Here is a 21,292-nt window from a genome sequence, read left to right as displayed (position 1 = left end):
AGAGGGATATAGGGAGTGGTGGGACAGCATTTAAGCCAGGAGCTTAAATTCATTCCCAACCTGCAGGTGTTGTCCTGGATTTTGTAGGATGTCCTTCTCTTTTTGTTTAATTTGAAAGATGTTCCATTACTGTGAAGTCAAGGGCTCAGCTAATTCAATCCTCCTTTCATCTTGACCTGTATCTTGATGTCTGATGCTGGGCCTTCCCATGTGATAGGTTTTCTTTTCTTTTCTTTTCTTTTCTTTTCTTTTCTTTTCTTTTCTTTTCTTTTCTTTTCTTTTTTGGACAGGCAGAGTTAGACAGAGAGAGAGAGAGAGAGAGAGAGAGAGAGAGAGAAAGATCTTCCTTTCGTTGGTTGACTCTCCAAATGGCCGTTATGCCTGGCAGCCGATCCAAAGCCAGGAGAGCCAGGTGCTTCCTCCTGGTCTCCCATGCAGGTGCAGGGCCCAAGCACTTGGGCCATCTTCCACTGCCCTCCCAGGCCACAGCAGAGAGCTAGACTGGAAGAGGAGTGACCGGGACAGAATCTGGTGCCCTGAATAGGACTAGAACCCGGTGTGCCAGCGCCGCAGGCGGAGGATTAGCCTAGTGAGCCACAGCGCCGGCCCCCATGTGATAGGTTAATGGATTGACTGGCAACAAGACTGTCTGAGTATTTGCCATATGCCTCTGAAATACTTGTTTTGCTTGCTAGAGTTGAATTTGTGTTCTTAAAGTCATAAAATTCTTAAAATAGACCATTTGCTGTTCTGAAAGAGAACGATAAAAGCAGTCTGTTTTTAAGCTATGTAGTTGTGTTCTGCTTCAGGGAGCTATGAAAGATCATCAAATTACCAAGATTTCTTTCACAACTGTTTATGAGGGCACTGGATGCTTGACCCAGATGACAAGAGACAGAAAAGCTTAAGCTGAAGTCATATTGCTCATTCTTAATTACTCAGTAAAATGAAAGTAATACATGTCTAAACAGGTAACTTATCAGTGGAAGAGCAGAATTGCTTCTGTAAATATGTACACACAAAACCCCAGATACAAGTGGCCCTCCATAGCTTGAGGTTTCAACCAACTGCAGACTCAGTAATCGAAAAATATTTGTGTCTGTACTGAATATGTAGAGTGTTTTTTCTTATCTTTATTTGCTAAACAAAATGTTCTAACAAGTATTTACATAGTGTTTACATTGTGTTTGGAATTGTAAATAATCTGGAGATGATTTCCAGTCCACAGTGAGAGTACATGGGTAGGTTATATGGAAATACTTGAATATTTTACATAATGGACTTGAACATCCATGGATTTTGGTATCTGCAGGGGTCCTGGAACCAAGCCTTGACAGATACTGAGGTATGACTATGTATCCACTGTGTAAAGCAACATGAGGTTAGGAGATTCGGGAAGAGTCTTAGAAATGAAAAGTATGGAGACAAGATTTATCTGACGCATACAGTAGACCAAACACTGGGTATGGATTTGTTTAACATGTTATATAACTTAGCTTTCATAACAACTCTGTGACATATGTCTTAATTATCCCTTTACACCGATGAAGAAATTGAGGTCAGACCATCTAAACCACTCATTCTGAGACTGTATCGTTCTTGAAAGGAGGACTAAGGCACAGGTCTCTAATTCCAGAGTGCAGGCTCCCTCGTGGCCTGTCCTCTGCCTCCAGGATTAATCTGTGCCTGCAGATCTCATGCGCAGCACAGGTTTCCCAGGCACAGTCTGGGCTTCCAGAACTCCATGGGGGGCAGCACAGTTGAATCCATGGGGCCTCCCCTCCCAGCCCAACCAGAGGCCCTGCACTTAGGTGGGCGTGACTCAGTGTGCTGGCATTCTTGAATGTGATTTATTTTTTAAAACATATTCCAGGGCCAGCACCGTGGTTCACTTGGTTAATCCTCCGCCTGTGGCACTGGAATCCCATATGGGCGTTGTTTCTAGTCCCAGTTGCTCCTCTTCCACTCCAGCTCTCTGCTGTGGCCCTGGAAGGCAGTGGAGGATGGCCCAAGTGCTTGGGCCCCTGCACTCGTGTGGGAGACCAGGAAGAAGCACCTGGCTCCTGGCTTCAGATTGGCGCAGCCATCTGGGGAGTGAACCAATGGAAGGAAGACCTTTCTCTCTGTATCTCTCTCTCTCACTGTCTATAATTCTACCTGTCAAATAAATAAAAATAAAAAAAAAACATATTTCATTGCTTTAATAAGAAAGTCATTATTATAAGCCAATAGTAGATCATTTCTGTCCAAAGAATGTCCGTTTAATACCATTGAGTCTAAGACTTTGAAAATAAGAGAGAGAGAGAGGAAGAGAGAGAGATCTTCCATCCACTGGTTCACTACCCAAATGGCCATAGCAGCCAGAGCTGGGCCGATCTGAAGCTAGGAGCCAGGCGTTTCTTCTGGGTCTCCCACATGAGTCCAGAGGCACAGGGACTTGGATCATCTGCTGCTGCTTTCCCAGGCACCTTAGCAAGGAGCTGAATTGGGACAGCTGGGACTCTAACCTGCAGCCCTCTAATGGATACCTGTTCTGCTAACATTCTGGTCCCCTCACTTCTTTTCAACATGCTCTAAAGAGGGAAGATTTAGTATGGTAGAGGCATCACAAAACTTGACCTGAAAGAGAAACCAACTTATGTTCAACTAAAATGGTTAGAAGAGATCAGAGGCCGGTGCCGCGGCTCACTAGGCTAATCCTCCACAGGCGGCGCCTGCACCCCGGTTTCTAAACCCGGTTGGGGCGCCGGATTCTGCCCCGGTTGCCCCTCTTCCAGTCCAGCTCTCTGCTGTGGCCCGGGAGTGCAGTGGAGGATGGCCCAAGTGCTTGGACCCTGCACCCGCATGGGAGACCAGGAGAAGCACCTGGCTCCTGGCTTTGGATCTGCAGCACGTGGGCCATAGCAGCCAGTTGGGGGGTGAACCAACGGAAAAAGGAAGACCTTTCTCTCTGTCTCTGTCTCTCACTGTCTAACTCTGCCTGTAAAAAAAAAAAAAAGAGAGATCAGAGATAGACTTTACCTAGCACTTAGCAAATAGCAACTTTAAAAGTATAAATACAGTTCCCTTTATTAAGTGGGTATACAAAATTGCAATAGCTTTGGCTTCAAACTCACCAAGAGTTGGTCTAAGAATGAAAACTTTGGTGTTTTAAAATATATACCGGGAAATGCCAATCAAAACCACAGTGAGACATCACCTTGCCTCTTTCAGAATGGCTGTTATCAAAAAGACAAAGTGACGAATTCTGGTGAGGCTGTGGAGAAAGGGGAACTTTGAACACTCGTGATGGCATTATAAATTACTGCAGACACTGTGGAAAACAGTATGGAGATTTCTTTAAAAAAGAGAAATACACTTGCCATGTGGTTCAGCAATCCCACTTCTGGTATTTACCCAAAAGACAAGAACGCTTTCTATCAAAGAGATTCCTGCTCCACCGTGTTAACAGTACTATTCATGGGAGCCAAGATACGGAGTCAACAAGGGGTTAGATGAAAGGATAAAGAAAAGCTTAAGTACACACACACACACACAATGTGTGGGGAGCAACTGAGACTAGACTAAGTTACTGGAATTAAGACTTATTCTATGCATCTGCTCTCCCACAATGTGGCGCTGAGACAGAGACCAAACAACCTCTACGAAGTTGCCTCATCAGTTTGATAAGCTGCAGGAGCTGATCCTGCTCCTGATTGGAGGAGAGCAGCGTGCTCAGCATGTGGGCAGCAGAGTTGGGATTGGTGGAAGAGGACTATAAAGGAGGAGGAGCCAACATGCACCAGGAACACCTGAGGAACATCTAAGCAGTCCCCGAGAGAGCCGGCCGGAGGCGGGGGGCCGGCAGCTAACCCGGGAAGTGAGTGAGTTGGCTTCATCTTCTGGCTTACAACCTAACCCGGGAAGAGCCGGGCAAAAAGAACAGCGCAGGGTCTAGTGTCGTTCCTCCGCGAATGGGGGAGCGACACAATGGAATATTACTCAGCTATAAAAGAGAATGAACTCCTGTCATTAGCAGAAAATGCATAGGACTGGAGGACATAAGTGAAATAAGCCAGGCACACAGAAAGACACATATTGCATATTCTCCCTCAAATGTGAGAGGTTAAAAAAATAACTTGATCTGACAATAGAATGAGAATTATAGAGACTGAGAGGAGTAAGAGGGATAGAAGGAGTTTAGATTAAAAAATAAAAGAATCTGGGTATGGTATTTAATTGTGACACATATATCATACCAATATGAGATTATGATGGGGAAGCTGACTATGGGGTATATGGAACTTTTTATCCTACTTCTCAACTTTTGTAAATTTAAAATTGCTTTGAAATTAAAAGTTTTAGAAAATAAAGAAACAAGTAGGAGCAAGCAGGCATGTCACCTTTCCTTTAAGATGCCAGTTAAGATATGGGGTACTTGGGATCAATTCCTGGCTCTGTCTCCTGACTTTTGCTTTCTGCAATGCAGACCCTGGGAGGCAATGGAGATGGCTTAAGTAATTGGGCTTCTGCCAATGTGGGAGACCTAGACTGAGTTCCTGGCTCCCTGATTTGGCCATTTTAGGTATTTGTAGAGTTAAACCAGTGGATGGGAACATTCATTTTCTCTCTCTCTCTCTCTCTCTCTCTCTCTCTCTCTCTCTCTCATTCTCTCCCTCCCTCCCCCCTTTCTTCCCTTCCTCTCCCTTTCCCTCTTATTAAGAAAAGAAAAAAGATAACATGCTTATCTAAGAGTTCAGTGCTGGCAGGCACACTTGGGGTTTCAGTGAACCACATGGCACAATGGTGGCTTGGTCCTGAACCGCCTCATCATCGGGTTTTCGCTGTGGGTAACTGTTTTCAGTGCATGTTGAGGTTGTTCACTGGGTTGGGCCACCTTAGGCACTGGACTGAGAAGCCTTGGTACTCTTTGCTGTGATGCCAGTTGCTTGTGACAGTCCATATAGAATGGAACTTGGTGTGACAGAAGCAGTTTCAGACCAGGAGAGGGGGAAGCAGCTAAGCTGACGGTGTCCTGTGTTGATCACCGAGTGACAAGGGTGTAAGAGTTCAAGGAAGAATATGCTGTCTCTAGCCTTTGCATGACCAGCTGTTTGGTCCTCACTATGAAGTGGAGATAATAAAGAAGTTTAAAATGAGGTAATTCATCAAACAATTTATCATGCTACTTACTGAGCAACAGAACAACTGAATTTACTCCTCCCATCCAATTGTATTTTTGTACTTGATAATCAAGCTCTCTCCATCCCCTTTCTCCTCTGTAACCACCATTCTACTCTTGATTTCTATGAGGTCAACTCCTTTGGCTTCTATTCATGATGGTATTTATCTTTCTGTGTCTGGCTTGTTTCTCTTAACATAACTTCTTCCAGGTTCATTGATATCACTGCAAATGACAAGATTTCAGCGTTTTCTATGATTGAATAGTGTTTGAATATGTATTTTAAAGATTTATTTATTTGAGAGGCAAAGTTACAGAGAGAGGTATAGACAGAGAAAGAGATCTTCTATTCACTGATTTACTTCCCAAATGGCCGCAACAATCAAAACTGAGCAGATCTGAAGCCAGGGATGAGGAGTTTCTTCTGAATCTCCCCTGTGGGTGCAGGGTCCGAAGCACCTGGACCATCCTCCATGCTTTCCAAGGCCATTAACAGAGAAACAGATCAGAAGAGGAGCAGCCAGGACACGAACTGGCGCCTATATAGGATGCCAGCGTCATAGGCAGAGGCTTACTCTACCGCGCCACAGCATTGGCCCTATATTTGAATATTTGTACCATTCAGAAATGATAATCTAGGGAGCTATGGATTTGTTAAATACTCTTATTTGATTATTACACAATGTACACATGTATTGAATTATCATATTTTATCTCATTAAGTATGAGAGGTCTTCATAAAGTTCAAGGAAATGCATATTCTAAAAAAACTGCATAAATCTTGATACTCACATTAAAATAAATTTATATTTTAATTCCATTTTCCATAAACTTTTTGAAACACCATTTTATGTACAATTATTATGTATTTGTTAAAAAAACAGAATTAAAAATTGTGAAGAACCTCAAAAAAATCTAGACGTGTGTTTAAAAAATCAATGATGTAATACAAGGCCCCGTTCTTTTTCTCCTGTGGTACCTTCAACTCTGCACATTTTCCTCCATATATGTAGTCCCCAGTAGACTGCAAGGCCATGAGGCCAACGTTGATGTTTGTCTTGTGGGCCACTCTGTCTCAGTGAGCCTAGAGCCTGGTATCAGAGTCCAGCTAGACAAACACCTGCTGATAGACCAACTGGATGAATAAATGTGCTTGAGAGTACTTTGTTAAGTGTAAGGAATCCTTAGGAGGGATTTTTTTTTCCACTTCTCAACCGTTAACTGGTTCGTTTCCCTCTACACAAAAGTTGTTTACAGGGAGGGATGCTCTTGAGTCAATGCTAATGATCAAGTGTTTACTTGATAGCATTCTGCTATCTCACCTCCTGATAATCCTCTGACGTCTAGGAAGCAGTCCATTCTGTCAGAATGAAAAGTCCCCTCTGTCCTCATTGTTCCTGGGCACCCCCTTCCTCTCCTCCGCCTGCTCCTCACCCCGCCCTTCAGTATTTTCTGCTCCCTGGTCCCATGCCCCTGGGCCGCTGTTTGAAGAGGGAGCAACCTCTCTCCCTCTGATTTATAGGCCTGGTAACACCAAGGTCAGAACACAGATTGTTTTGCAGGCCTCCTGATGCCCCTGTGTGGTGTTGGGGACTCAAGCCCAGAGGCAGAGCTTGCAGGAAATGAGACTGAATCTGCAAGGAGAGGCACAAAGTGGCAACGGATATCACCAGACCATCAAAACGGTCATTGTTTTCTCTCCTCTCTGACCCTACTACAGACACAGCAACTGAGGTTTTGCAAACGCCAGATAAACAGAGAGCTGAAAGCAATTTTAGAAGGAAGCCAGGTGCTGTAGTCTGTGGATGTTGATTGAGATTTCTGAGGTTCCATTTCTGTCTATGGTTACCTAAAGCAAGGTGCTTGAGATAACCAAGTTCCTTGTAGAATCTGAGCATGAAAATGGTCAAATTGTGAGTCATCCCCTCAAGTACTCCAAAGGACATGCTGGTACTTCTGTGTGCTGGGCTGTGGGCCAGGGGCTGAGACAGGCAAGCCAGGATTCTCAACACATGGACCTTCGAGTCCAAGTGAGCTGTGTTCCAGCTCCGTGTCTCACTCTCTGAGCAACCTCAGACAGGCTGTGGCTGTTTAACAGACATGATTCACGTCAATACCTCAGAGCTCAGTAGTCCAATGCAGGCAGGAACTTCCAAAAGTTTGTGGGAAAATGGAATTAAAAGCTTATTTTGGTGCAAATTAGTCCATGCACAAGAGGAGTCTTTCAGAAGTTCATTTAAAATCCATACTATTAAAAACTATGCGTTGATTTTGAAATTTGTTTGCACCAAAGTAAATCTACCTGTTTGCCATGAACATTTTGATGTATCCTCATATGTGTATATGTAAGTTCCTGCTGCTAAAATTTTCCACCTTTAGATTTTAAAGTTTCTGGTTCTTATGATGTCCAATTTAGCATTTTAAAATTCTGCATCATGATGTTTTTATTCTTTTCATTACTATTTGAGAGGCAGGAAGAGAGAGAGTGACAAACACAGACAGAGGAAGATCCCTCCACTTGTTCACTCCCCCAGATACTCAGAACACCTGGAGCTGGTCCAGGTTGAAGCTGGGAACTGGTAACTCAATCATCTGCTGCGTCCCAGAATGTGCATTAACAGCAAGCTGGAGCCAAAGAGAAGCAGGCATCAAACCCAGGCACACTGAGGTGAGATGCAGGCATCTTAGTCACTGGACTAAATGCCTACTTCACTGCACAGCATAATAGAACTTTAAAAAAGAAATAAATCTCCTTTGAGAGGCAGAGCAACGGGGAGAGGGAGACAGATATTTCATGCGCTGGGTCACCCCCCAAATGGCTGCAAATGCCCAGGGCTGGGTCAGATTGAAGCCAGGAGCCCTGAACTCCATCAGGTCTTGCACACTGGTGACAGGAGCCCTAGTATTTGAGCCATCAGCCTCTGCTTTCCTAGGTGCATCCCAGGGATTGAAAGCACAGCAGCTGGGACTCAAATTGATGCTCCAGTACAGAATGCCAGCATTGCAGGTCTTGGCTTAACCCATGGTACCACAAAGCCAGCTCCATTTAGAGAACTTTTAAAGAGTGTCAATGCTATGTAACCTACAAACTTTTCTAAGTTGTTGATGCTTCCTGTGTCATTCCAATCTGCATCTTGGATTGAGGAGAACTGTTTGATAAGACAAAACTAACACGTGGCATTGTTAGAGAAAGTTTAGCATTAAACGTCTGAAGCAGCTTTCAAATAATTTTAGTCCTGGTGGAAATGTTCTCATCTCAATTATCTAGGAGACTTCTGCTAATTTTCTTCAAACTCATTGAATGTTTAATATTGTATTTAGATCCTTTTTCTAAAATCATCACTTACCTATTTATAAAAATTTTATCTTTTCCCCAATGAAAGTCTTGGCCTCTTTTTCTTGCCCACCCTTTGTTCCATGGGCCAAAAATCCTGAGGCTTTTATCATCCTAAACATATTCAGTTATTTTCTCTGAGTGCAATTCCCATAAAAGTAAAAATAAAGACAGCAGGAAAGAGAAAGAGAGAATATTAGGAGCCTTTTATAATCTTCCCCTCTCCCTCTTCTCTTCAACCCAAGCCCAGGCTCATCTGATTCCTATTATGTCCATATTAATGTCTCCCCAGCCTTAGGCAACTGTGGGCATTGCCAACTCTGGAGCTATCTCAAGGCTTCACTTCTACTTGCTGTTATAACCCTGGCCCAAAGCACCAACTGGCTCTGACCCCGGATATTCAAGGCAAGCATGAATATCAAACACAGTCTTGAATGTTTTATGTCAATAATACTTTCTAACCACCATCTTCCTCCTGCAATTCTCTACCTCGAAGCCCAGGAAATCAACTCTTCAACAAATATCAGTAAAACAATCTTCCTGGAAACCCGGATCAGAGGTGAGATGATTAAATGTAAAGATGTAAGTAATTATCCAAGACCGTGGCAAGGAGGATCAGGTGCTCCTATCTCCAACTTTCCAACACAAGACTCAGCTCTGTATTTACAGAGCATAATGTTGCTGTAATAGCCTAATTGATTTATAATGTTTTTCTCCCCATTGTACCATGTGTGCAATTAGTTACTGAAAAGGAAACACAGCTCAGCTCAGTTGCTGCATCTGCTGCTAGTCAGGGATCTACAATTTCATGCTCTATTTTCCAGATGGCTTGATTAACATTCAGAGGAACCTAGTGACTTGGCTTCAGCTGTAAACGAAGCTGGGGAGCTCAGGTATAATCAGACCTGGGAGAACTCCCACTAATGAGGGGAAAAAACAAAACAAAAGAACATCAACAACAACAAAAACCATAGGGAAATCTCAAAATGGGAGACAAACACACAATGTTGTGGGAAAGAGTAAACACGTGGAATGGGCTCCTCTCCCTTCTCAGTCACTCATGCATTCCTTCATTTGCACAACAAAGATTCATTGAATGCTTAGTAGGTGCCCATTTTCTGTTGATTTTACAGTGGCAAGCAATCAAATATTTCTCATGCTTATTCAAAGTCCGCAATGAGTGGAGAGGGACATATTAAATAGTCACACAATAGAAAATGTGGATGTATGAAGGGGGAAAGAAGTGTGCTATGGGTCAGAAATCTAGGACTTGAAGAATAAGTACATGTTAGCTCCAGAGAGGAGGAAAGACACTTCACACAGTCAACAGCAAATTGGAGAAAAGATCTTGACAAATTCCAGGAATTTCAGGAAGACCACCAATGCGGCTACAGCACACGGAGAAGCAGAATGTGTCTAGGCTACATCTGGAGAGGCTATGTAAGACTGAGGTAAATGAAGACTTGGGTATTTCTATCAAGATTTTCAAGGAAATTGTTAAATTAAGGTTTTCAATAAAAAGCATGACATGAGTTAAAACTAGATGTTTCCTTTAGTTGCTCCATGTAGAACAGAGACGTGTTTGGGGTATGATAAGAAGAGGCAAGGAAAGCAGAGGGAATCCAAGTGAGAAATAGTGTGGCTTGGGTTTGGATGAGGATGATGGAAATAAAATGCAATTGATGGTTTAGAGAGATAGGAGGCAAAACTCAGCTGTATTTGATGATAGATGAGAAGTAAAGAGAGAGGAAGAAACAGTAAGAATGGCCTATTGTCTTGATTTGGTTTCTGAGCTGGGAAAGGGTAAAGTGGGAAATATTAATTCAGGATCTTTGAGATAGAAGGTGGAATTTCAGACAACAATGGAATAAACCATCTTGGGAGAAAGCACAGGCTAAGAGGAGAAGTAGGCTCAAGACTGAGGCTTGAAGGATTCCAACAAAGTGAAGGAGGATCTGATCAAGAAGAAGAGTGGATGGAGAGGTAAGAGATAAACCTGCAGGATAGAACAGAAGAAAAGAGGATTTGATTTGCTCAATGCAAATGAGCTGCTAGATACCATGAGAATGGGAAATATCTACTGAAATCTCTGTTGGGTTTCGCAGCTTGGAGGTCATTAATGACCTGTAGAAGAGCAGTTTGGTGTTTACCTGACCTATTTTCAAAGATCTGAACTCCTTACCAGATGACACCTGAGATGTTGTATAAAGCGCTCCAACAGGCTGGAGCTTGTTCTATGTGAGTGCTCAAGGGTGTATCTGGATGGTTGAATGAGAAGGTGACTATAGACTGTTTTCTCATTTTCCTAAGTCTTTTGAATGTTCACAATGGTTGGAGTGAAGAGCCAGAGTATGAGTTGTGGTCTATTTTTGCTGGGAGAGGAAGGAAGACAGTCTGCTGAGATTTCTACATCTGTCTGGAGATGAACATTCACCGTCACTTAGGTCAGTCATTCTCAAGCCAGACTGATAATCAGAATGACCTATGAATTTTTTTAAAAAGGACACACTCCCAAGTTATACCTTCATGTTTCCTTCTTCAGCAGGTGTGTGCTGGGTGTGAGAAACAGCGATCTACAATGTCCCCAGGTGACCCCAATGACCACTCATTCAGTGACCACTGCTTTAGTTAACTCCTGCTTTTCCTTTCTACCACAAGACTCCCTGAAAATTCCAAGAAAGAGCTATGAAAAGTGAATATTTTTGAAAAAAAAAAAAGAAGCATGAGAGACATTGTTTTTCTTTAAAAAAGATTTATTGCTTATTTTAGAGGCAGAGTGACAGAGAGGAAAAGGCAGAGGCAGAGGCAGAGAGAGAGAGAGAGAGAAAGTCAGAATCTTCCATCTACTGATTCACTCCCCAAATAGCTGCAACAGCCATGGCTGGGCTGATCCAAAGCCAGGAGCCCAAAGCTTCTTCTAGGTCTCCCATGTGATGTAGGGGATCAAGGTCATGAGCCATCTTCTAATGCTTTCCCAGGTGTATTAGCAGGGATCTGGATCAGAAGTGGATCAGCTAGGACTTGAACTAGTGCCCTTATGGGATGCCAGTGCTACAGGCAGTGGCTTTTCCCACCATGCCATAGTGGTGGCCCCAGGGACATATTTTTTACTTACTGTATGTAGTAACAAAAAATGAGGAATCCAGTCCTGAAAATTAAGCAGAGCATAATAATTCACACGTACAAGCCACTTGATATGCAAAGTTTCTCCTAATAGCCTAGGATGCATGTTGGGAGGCTCTTATTAACTCCATCAATTCCACTTTTCAGATGAGAAAATTTGGCTTAGGAAGTTCAATGGACAACCATTTCATGATAAGGTGGGGACTTTGATCTAGACAGTTTTCTTCTATGTTCATATTTGGATGGGGAGTTGACCGCTCTTCTGATTACTGAGACGATGACATCCAACAAAAAAGCAACAATAACTCTTGTAGTCAAACATATACACATGTGCATGGGTTTGGAAATGAGTGTCTCTCTATCAAGCACAGAAAGGAGCCTAAGTAGAAACTTGTGACTTTGTCCTTCAAAGGAGCCTTCAACCTTAACTGTAACATGGGCCATATATATTTAATGCTCATCTAGCCAACAATTCAAAGCAGCTAGGCTAAGGGAAAGATGGATGCTATTGGCTACTGTGCCATCACCAGCATGGTGCAGAAGTCTTCTCCCCATACGGTGCCTGGAATCAGTTATGTCCATGGAGATAACTACTAGCCAGCATCTCAATTCAAACCTTAGCTAGTAATAGTTGCTACATAGAAAACTTAAAATTCCTGAAACCTTACAGATCAAATCTGTATATGAAAAAAAAACTGAAAGTTTTCCAGAACTGACATGCATTTTCAAATATTAATTAATTAATAATTAATTAATTATTTTGACAGGCAGAGTGGACAGTGAGAGAGAGAGACAGAGAGAAAGGTCTTCCTTTTTCCGTTGGTTCACCCCGCAATGGCCTCTGTGGCTGGTGTGCTGCGGCCGGCGCACTGCGCTGATCCGAAGCCAGGAGCCAGGTGCTTCTCCTGGTCTCCCATGGGGTGCAGGGCCCAAGCACCTGGGCCATCCTCCACTGCACTCCTGGGCCACAGCAGAGAGCTGGTCTGGAAGAGGGGCAACCGGGACAGAATCCGGTGCCCCAACCGGGACTAGAACCTGGTGTGCCGGCGCCGCAAGGCGGAGGATTAGCCTCTCAAATATTAATTAAAAGTCAATTCAAGATAAAGGGAAAACAAGATTGTCCTTATATTTTCTCTCTAAAAACTGATATTATAAAATTATTGCCCTCTGGTTTGATCAAAGAAAGTGCATCCAAAAATATTATAGAGTTATGTCACAAGTTCATTATTATGCTTGATTTTATAGTATTTATGGCATTCATCAAATTTAAACATTTTCCAATATTTTTTATCCCAAGGAACTATTCACTTTTAAACTGAAATTTATAGCTTGTTTTGTGATTGTTTTACTTTCTATTTTCCTTTCTTAAAGAGCACCCTCTCGGAACTGTATAATCTTTAGGTCTTGCAAACAGTTCAAACTGCCACCAAGTTCAGGGCAATAATAGATCACAACAGAGCTAGGGCAAGGATTCACAACTTCCAGAAAGCAGGAAAAACGTTCCAGGGAAATGCAACAATTTTGCACGTGGGTGTGTCTTAGTCTGTTTGTGCTGCTGTCAGAGAATGCCTGAGACTGAGCAATTTAGAAAGAAAAATTCATTTTCTCACAGTTTTGGAGGCTAAGGAGTCAAGGATCAAGGCACTGGCATCTGGTGAAGGCCCTCTTGCTGCACCCTGACCTGGCTGATGTGAGAACAAGCCACCCAAACACTGCCTGTTATGGATTGAAAAGGACAGGACTCCCCACACTCACGGAGGCATGTAACCCCCAAAGCCTTATGTTAACAACCAATGGGTACATGTTGGTGGAGTAAGGGTGAAGATTTGATCTGATTAAGGCATCTGAGAAGTGAGGCTGGTGGGAGGCTTCAGGCCCTTGGGCACTTTCCTGGGAAGGTAGTTCTTCTGAGCGGTTGGGTTTTACAAGCAAGTGTGCTTCCTGTGCCTCTTCCTCCTGGCTCCCCTAGTGATTGTCCCTCCTCACTCCCTCCACCCTGCCAGCCTCCACCAGATGTCAGACTAATGGGGCCATCTGATCGTCGCCTGTGAACCTCCAAACCATCAGCCAAAACAAGCTTTCTCCTTCCCAAGATGCTCCTCCCAGGTGCTTCAGTCAAGGCAACAACAATCTGACTACTACATTGCCTTAAGATGATTTTATAAGTGCCTTGATCCTACTAAGCAGGGGAGCAGCCCTCATGGCCTAATCACCCCCTACAGACCCCATCTCTGAATCCCATCACATTGGCAACTACTGAATTTTGGAGAGGACCCATTCAAACCATGAAGGAGGGTAAGGTGAAATAAGAGCCCAGCTTGAGAGGACACTTGGAGACTGCACCTAGTGTCTTAAAGGGAAATCTATCAGGTAGCTTGAGTGGAGCTGTTGCTGCTGCTGTTCCTATCCATTTTGCTTGTTTTGTTTTAGTAATCTCAGATGTTTTACTTCTCACAGTTGAAGACAGATGCATCGTCAATGTTACCAGCTAGCTTTTCTAGCATACTACTTAAATATAAATTGTAGGTGAACAGTGAATAATGTTTAAGAGCAAGGGTATCTTATGCAATACATGAGACATTATTTATGTTAAAACGTTATTTGTTGCTTATGTGAAATTCCAGTTTAATTGGGTGCCCTGCATTTTGTGTTTACTATATATATGGCAACTTTCTCACAGGGGTAAACTTGGAAATTATGAAGGAATGGAAATGAATTTAATTTTGGCAGCCTCCAGGTGCCTTCATTCAGACATTCTCTAGTGCACCTGCCACTAAGCTAGGTCCAAAGTTCAGCTTTAGGGCCAGTGGAGATCCACACAGAGCAGAGTAAGTGAATAAGGAGACAGCAATTATGGAGGATGCCCTTGTCAGAGTGGTGAGGCACTGATCTGGGGAATGACAGAAAGAGGGTTCCTATCAGGAGCATCATTACCACTAACTACAGGTGAAACCCAAGAGTGTCCTACTTCAAACAGATCCGATATATGGAAACCTGAATTCGTACTTATCCAGGGGTGATTTAGTGTCACTAATGACTAGTGGATCTTATATTTCATCAAAAGATTTTAATAGAAGTTTTGAAGATAGTTTGGTTTTCTCTATTCAAATATGGCTCAAAACAGCCTTTTATTTCAAAAACATACTTATATACCCAAAACAATCTAACTATATCCTAATAAAATAGAGATTTACTGTTGTGTGGATTGGGGTCTCCAGATTTAGCAAATAAAAATACATAATACACAGCTAAATTTGAATCACAGATCAACAACAAATAACTCAGTGAAAGCATGTTTTATGTATAAGCATGTTGTTGATCCGCAACTTAAAACATAATTGTCAGTTTCCTATAGTTTACCTGGTAACACAGGTATAGAATCTGGTATTTCCAATTTTGAAGGCACACAAAAATATAAGCATCATGTAAGTGTGTAATATACTGAATTGTATCACAGAAACGGCTGGGACCATAGGTATCCTAACCAGTGACTTTTGGCAGTGGAAAGATATGACATCTGCCCAGGTGGTTGGTAGAATTTTATTCCTACAGGGTTTTAGTCACTTTTGCTTTTGTGATCTGGCTACTGGCTATGATAAAAAGTGTTTGCAAAAGCAGCTGAGGGGTGGCTGCAATCCTCGGCCCACTCAACTCAGCCAGCAAAGCCTATCCCTTACAGCAGTTCTGTGGGAGGGTCAGACAGGAATATTCTCCAAAGTGCCCCTGCCATAAACTCAGTGACTTCAGAGATCACTCACAGAGGCTAACACATTCAAATTAAAATGAGTAGCAGGCTCTTAGCATCCCAGAGTGCCTTGGATCAATACTGGGCTCCAGCTTCCTTCTAACGTGCACCCTGGGGAGTAGCAGCTGATAATTCAAGTAATTGGGTCTCTGCCACCCATGTTGGAGACCTGGTGTAAGTTCCTGTCTCTCCTTTTTGGCCCAGCCCACTCTCAATCATTTTGGGCATTTGAGGAGTGAACCAACAGATGGGAAATTCTCTCTGTCTCTCTGCCTCTTAAATAAATAAATAAAAGTTTCAAAAATTAAAGTGAGTGGAAGACTATATCTATGTAGCTCCCGATGCTTCCAGATTTTTTGTTGCTCTTTTTCAGTTCTATTCATGATTTTCCCTTTCTTTGAAAATGGGATCATCAAAGTTTAATAATAGCAAAAAAAAAATGTTCAAAAAATGTTCTTCCTCAGAAGGGCTGAGTCTCTTGTATTTGCAGATTGGGTAAACATGGGGTGTGCATGTTTGAGAGTTGATGCAGTCAGCGTTGTTGGGTCTTTGGATTTGAAAAAATGAATGTCCAGGTTCTGAGGATTGCACAGCATGATGCAGACTCTAGAATCCTACAGGCTCATATATGAAAATCATGTATAAAATTCATATATGAAATCTATGCTTCAGTTTTTCATAATACGAGTATCTAATGAATTTTTTGGAAGACCTTTTGTTTGTCTATGAACTTCAGCCAGGAGATGCTAGTTATGGGTGTTTAAGGAGACCAGGAGTTTGAACTTGTAGAAGAGGGTAGCTTAGTTCAATAGCCTGAGATTCCACCATGGTGAAAGTCATGTAGATATCAAAGGATCTCTTATTTTTTTAGAAAACTTTTATTTAATAAATATAAATTTCAAAAGTACAACTTTTGGATTTTTCCAAAAGTTTTTCCCCCCATAACTATCCTCCTACCCGCAAACCATCCCATCTCCCACTCTCTCTCCCATCCCATTCTTCATTAAGATTCATTTTTAATTATCTTTATATACAGAAGATCAACTTAGTATGTACTAAGTAAAGATCTCTTATTTTTATTTTTGGGGGAAGTTGACTGCAGAAGAGTGGATTTGAGATCTGCTGTGTTTTCTCTTTCCAGCACCTGGCACAACATTGAGAACATCATTGGTGCTCGGGCAATAATGCTAGCTGAAGAATGTGCTCTTCTCTGCCATCCAGGAGAGCGTGGCCTTGGATGTTTATTCCTTGAAACCCCTGCTTAGAAACAGTCACATGGACACAGGACAGTGTTTTTACTTTTCAGTTTCTCTGCAGACTTTCTAAGCTGTGGTTCAGAGCTTAACTGTGGTTAAAGAATGCCTGCATTTGTGTTAAATAACCTTTAGCGATGAGATTTCACTTTTTCATAGGTGCAGGTTCAAACACTCTGGGGGAAGGTTGCTTGACTTCCACTTGTGTTTGCATGTCAGTACAGATTAATATTTTTAACTGGCTTCTAAGTTCTTTTTCTCAGTATTTTGCAGGAACTTTATCTTTTTTGTTAGAAGTCATATTGATTTTCCCCATTTGTCTAAACCACCACCACTGCACAGGTCAGCAGACCCAAATAATAAATGCATTTGACACAGAGACTATAAAAATTATTTTGTTTTCTGCTCACACCAAGAATGTATTGCCTATGCATAATTAAGCAGGAAGATTAGTGTATGAGAAATGTAGGTCTGCCCCGAGTGCATGGAGATAAGTTATAAAAATAAAAATCAAGTTGACTAGCTGACTTCTACTCTTTCTTTTCTCCCCCAACCCCCCAGGGGCAAATGCTGAGCCTAATTCTTCCAATGACTTGAGAAAGAAATGCAGCATCAGTCACGATTCTTGGTCTCACACTGCCACCTGTTGGTTCACTGTTCTTTTTCCTTAAAGGTGAGTTGTGGAGAGAGCTGATCCTCTGCTGGTTTTTACAATCTGATTGTCTTGGTTAGGGCTTGATATAATTTCCCTTGAGAGATGAGGCTTGGGGTTTGATCATATGTCCAGGACCTGCAAAGCATTATAGGGGAGGATATTGTCAGATATATGATCTAGCCATGGACACAGGCCAGACACATTTGAAACCCCAAGAGTAGGCCCTCTTGTCCTGGTCCACTCATATCTGGGTTGGCGTTGCTGTCATCTCTCAGCACCTTCCTTCCTTAGGCAGAAGAGCTCAGTTAATTTCTTTCCATGGCCTTCCAGGCATGCTGTCAGAAGCTTGCTTATGGCCATTTATAACAGGTGACAACAGTGTAGATTCAGAAAAACAAAACTAAGAGCAATAGGAGCTCTGCATGTTCTTTTCAGGATTGTTTCGCTGGGGTATTTACCACAGTGCAGAGTGGGCTGCAATGAATTGTTTGAGGGTGGGACAAAGCTATGATTGATTGTTTGGTGGGGGCTTTATCTCTGACATTAACGGAAATTAGGCAAGTTCAAAAACAAAATACAATAAATCTGTTGAGGCAATCTGTCAGACCTTCAAACTGTCCAGTGACAATGAGATTGCACTTTAGATTTTGGACTTTTGGCTGGAAACCTTGAAGGGAAACTGACTGAATTATCTAAAATGAGGCTTAGTACATGCCAAGACCTTAGAAATTCCTTTGGGCTTTTACAAAATTTTGTTGATCATTTTATTATAGCGTCTGCTATATCTTGCATTAAAACTTTCCTGCTTACTTAATTCCCTGGGAGAAAGTGATCACATTGATTTATTTTGATTTTTGAACAGCTTATTAGTGCAAAATGGGCATCCATAAGTGAGTGGTGAATGAATAAATGGGAATAACAACAATAGCCCTGGACTGGGGAGGGGCAGACCTGGGTTCTTGTCTCGTTTATTTCCACAGTGAGACCTCAGGCAATCAGACTCAACGATGCTGGCTGAGTCTCTACAGTACCCCTGCAGGCAGTCAGTGTGGAGGAAACTCTCCTTTTGTTGTCTGCCATCATGGACCCAACAGAAACACTTGTGGTTTTCCTCCTTTAGTTTTCTACCAGAAACTTTGGTTTGATTCAGACTTAATCTGGGTTTACAACATTGCCAAAGCACTTGTATTCTAACTCCTAAGATGGAAATAGAATAAAGGAATAAAAGCTCTGAGCTTTACTTTTGGTTTCCATTTTAGTGGTTGGGACAAGGGGACCATTTTGGTCAGAATGTTTTAGCTTTTTTAGTTGCATAAGTCCTATCCACCCATCACCCTCCTGGTTGAATTTCATTCACTCCAAATTACTCTAATTCTTCCAAAAGCTATCTCTCCCCACTCTGAATCTCTCTAGTTCTTTTACCTTGTAAAATAGAGATGAAAAATTCCAAGCCATGTCTTACCTTGGTGCCCAGTCCTTAGTAAGGTATCAATAAGTGATTTTGAATAAAATTATGAAGATATATATGACACAATCACAGAAACACCTCCAGACATTCAACAGCAAAGAGCATTATGTTACACACATTTGTGTGGCTATGAAGCTAGCACCATCAGAAGTTTCTATTTTCTTTTGTTCAATTGCTATGCTTTGTCTACAGCAGCTTTGAAATAAATCTGAGCATGATACTTACCTCCTTGAAAAGTTCATGCCTCTTTGTAGCCTCCTGGATAGATGCTAGACTCCTCAGATGGATCCACCAGACCTCGACTGTCTCCAACCCGCCTCTACACTGTCACTCCTCACCATGGCCCCCCATTCACACTTTGGTCTACTGACTCCAAATTTCTCAGTTTTTACCCCTTTATGAAACACCCTTCCTTCAATTTTCTGACTAGACAGATTTTCTTTATGGTTCAAAACTCAATATAGAGAAGTTTGAAGCTTCTATTCAGATTTTCCAATGCTCTAAGGCCAAGTAACTCCCAACTTCCTCTAGGATTTTCAATAATTTCATTGATCAGTTCATTATATCATCCACCATATCTTGTGTTAAAATTTTCCTACTTGCTTAGTTGAAGAGAGGGCCATATTGATTCATTTTCAAGCAGCTAGCCTGATGAATAATGCCCAGTGGCGCTTCCATAAATGAGTGGTGAATGAATAAATGGGTATTTCTGAAGAATAATAACAATAACCATGGACAGGGTAGTGGTAAACCTGGGTTATAGACTTCCCTGTGATTGCCACTGTGAGATCTCTGGCAATTTACCCACATTGGTCCCAGATTGCTGGCATGCATGATGAGGGTGACCTCTTAAATTCCCTTCTGACGTAGGACTTATGAAATTTTGTCTTCTGCTAAGGGTTGAGTGTGTGTTTCAAAACTCATGTGTTGGAACCTTAATTCTCAATGCAGCAATGATGGGAGGTAGGACCTAGGGGGAGGTGTTTTGTGTCACAGGGACAGAGCCCTTATGAATGGATTAAAGCTTTTTTTCCCCATATGAATGTGTTAGCTATTATGCAACTGTAGCCCCCTTTTCTCTTTCACATGTGCCTGCTTGTCTTCCTGCTTTCTGCCATGAGCTGATGCCTCATGAGGCCATCACAAGAAACCCAGTAATTGTCAGTGCCATGGAATTGGACTTCTCAGCTTGTAGAGAAAAAGGCAAAATATGCTTCTTTTCTTGTCTTTACAATTACCCAGTCTCGGGAATTCTGTTTTAACAACAGAAAATGAATTAAGATAGCCCCCAAGTAAGCTCTTCAAGAGTATTTCTGGGAACTCTTCAGTCTAATACATTTCTATTGATTAGCCATGAAAATGTTCAGATTTGGTCGTTCAAGGTGTATCAAGGGTATGTAACAGGTTAGTAATGAAAAGATTAGAATTTCTGGAAAGGAATGGATTCTAGTCTTTTTAAAAATATTTGTTATTTATTTACCTGAACACCAGAGTGACAGAGAGAGGGAGATAGAGGAAGATCTTGTATCCATTGGTTCAATCCCCAGGTGACCACACGTTTGGGGTTGGTCTAGGCCAAAAGCTGGGAACTCCATCCAGATCTCCCAAGTTGGTGGCAGGAATTCAAATATGTGGGTCGTCTGCTGCTGCCTCCCCAGGTGCATAAACGGAACTAGATTGGAAGAAAAGCAGCCAGGACTTGAATTGGCACTCTGATATGGGATGCCAGAGTCACAAGCAGTTGGTTCACCTGTTGCACCACAATGCCAGCCCAGATTCTAATCTTGAGCCCTCACTTGTTAAGAGAGACCAAAAGGGGCCGGTGTTGTGGCACAGCGGGTTAAATCCCGCCATCTTCCCATATAGGCACTGGTTCTGGTCCCAACGGATCCTCTTCCAATCTAGCTCTCTGCTATGGCTTGAGAAAGCAGAGGAAGATGGCCCAAGTGCTTGGGTTCCTGCATCCGTGTGTGAGACTCGGAGGAAGCTTCTGGCTCCTGGCTTCAGATTGGCACAGCTCCAGCCTCTGCAGTCATCTGGGGAGTGAACCAGCAGATGGAAGACCCCTCTCTCTGTCTCTACATCTCTCTGTAACTCTGTCTTTCAAATAAGTAAAATAAATCTTAAAAAAAGAGATAAAAAAATATTGATACATTGTCTATTCCTTTTACTTGAGCATAGTTTGTGGAAACTGGAGAAGTCAAGGACAGATCATTTGAATGTCCCTAATGTCTTCCAAACATGTTTTGGGTAGTATTTGTTCTTCCTTGCATGGCATAACCATCCCAACACGTCTGTCCTTGCCAATGTACCCAATCTATTCTCTCTCTCTCTCTTCCTCCTCCAGTTTATTTTGTTTCATCCATAGTTCTCTATTGGGGACTCTGTATTTTTTGATTCCTTCTCTGTTTAATGGTCTTCCAACATGGCTGTATTCTCATCATTTAGATCATAACACAAGTCTCTCCATCATGCAGAGATTTTCTGATATCTTCCCCTATTACAGCCACTCCTTGTGAAAATCATCCTATTGTATCTTCTTTGTAACACTCA

The 21,292-nt window shown here is 42.3% G+C and overlaps 1 long non-coding RNA gene across 22 annotated transcripts; it reads left to right on the top strand.

Moving 5' to 3' along the window:
- Window positions 1-3,750: 3,750 nt before the first annotated feature.
- Window positions 3,751-20,835, top strand: LOC149128600 (uncharacterized). 22 transcript variants are annotated; one of them, XR_016221701.1, is made up of 10 exons: window positions 3,756-3,859; window positions 7,630-7,829; window positions 8,788-8,900; window positions 8,992-9,054; window positions 10,806-10,939; window positions 11,041-11,083; window positions 11,766-11,815; window positions 13,231-13,377; window positions 13,622-13,913; window positions 16,505-17,141. It is a non-coding gene; the product is annotated as an uncharacterized LOC149128600 (long non-coding RNA). The 22 variants fall into 22 exon arrangements; XR_016221756.1 differs by lacking the exon at window positions 16,505-17,141 and having other exon boundaries at window positions 3,751-3,859; window positions 7,696-7,829; window positions 13,622-14,807; XR_016221734.1 differs by lacking the exon at window positions 16,505-17,141 and having other exon boundaries at window positions 3,751-3,859; window positions 7,636-7,829; window positions 13,622-14,804.
- The last annotated feature ends 457 nt before the right edge of the window (window positions 20,836-21,292 follow it).

The sequence above is a fragment of the Oryctolagus cuniculus genome, chromosome 1 (assembly GCF_051225735.1).
Source record: "Oryctolagus cuniculus isolate XC-2025 breed Fujian yellow rabbit chromosome 1, ASM5122573v1, whole genome shotgun sequence".
NCBI classification, from domain to species: Eukaryota; Metazoa; Chordata; class Mammalia; order Lagomorpha; family Leporidae; genus Oryctolagus; species Oryctolagus cuniculus.
This window is presented reverse-complemented; position numbering and strand designations above follow the sequence as displayed.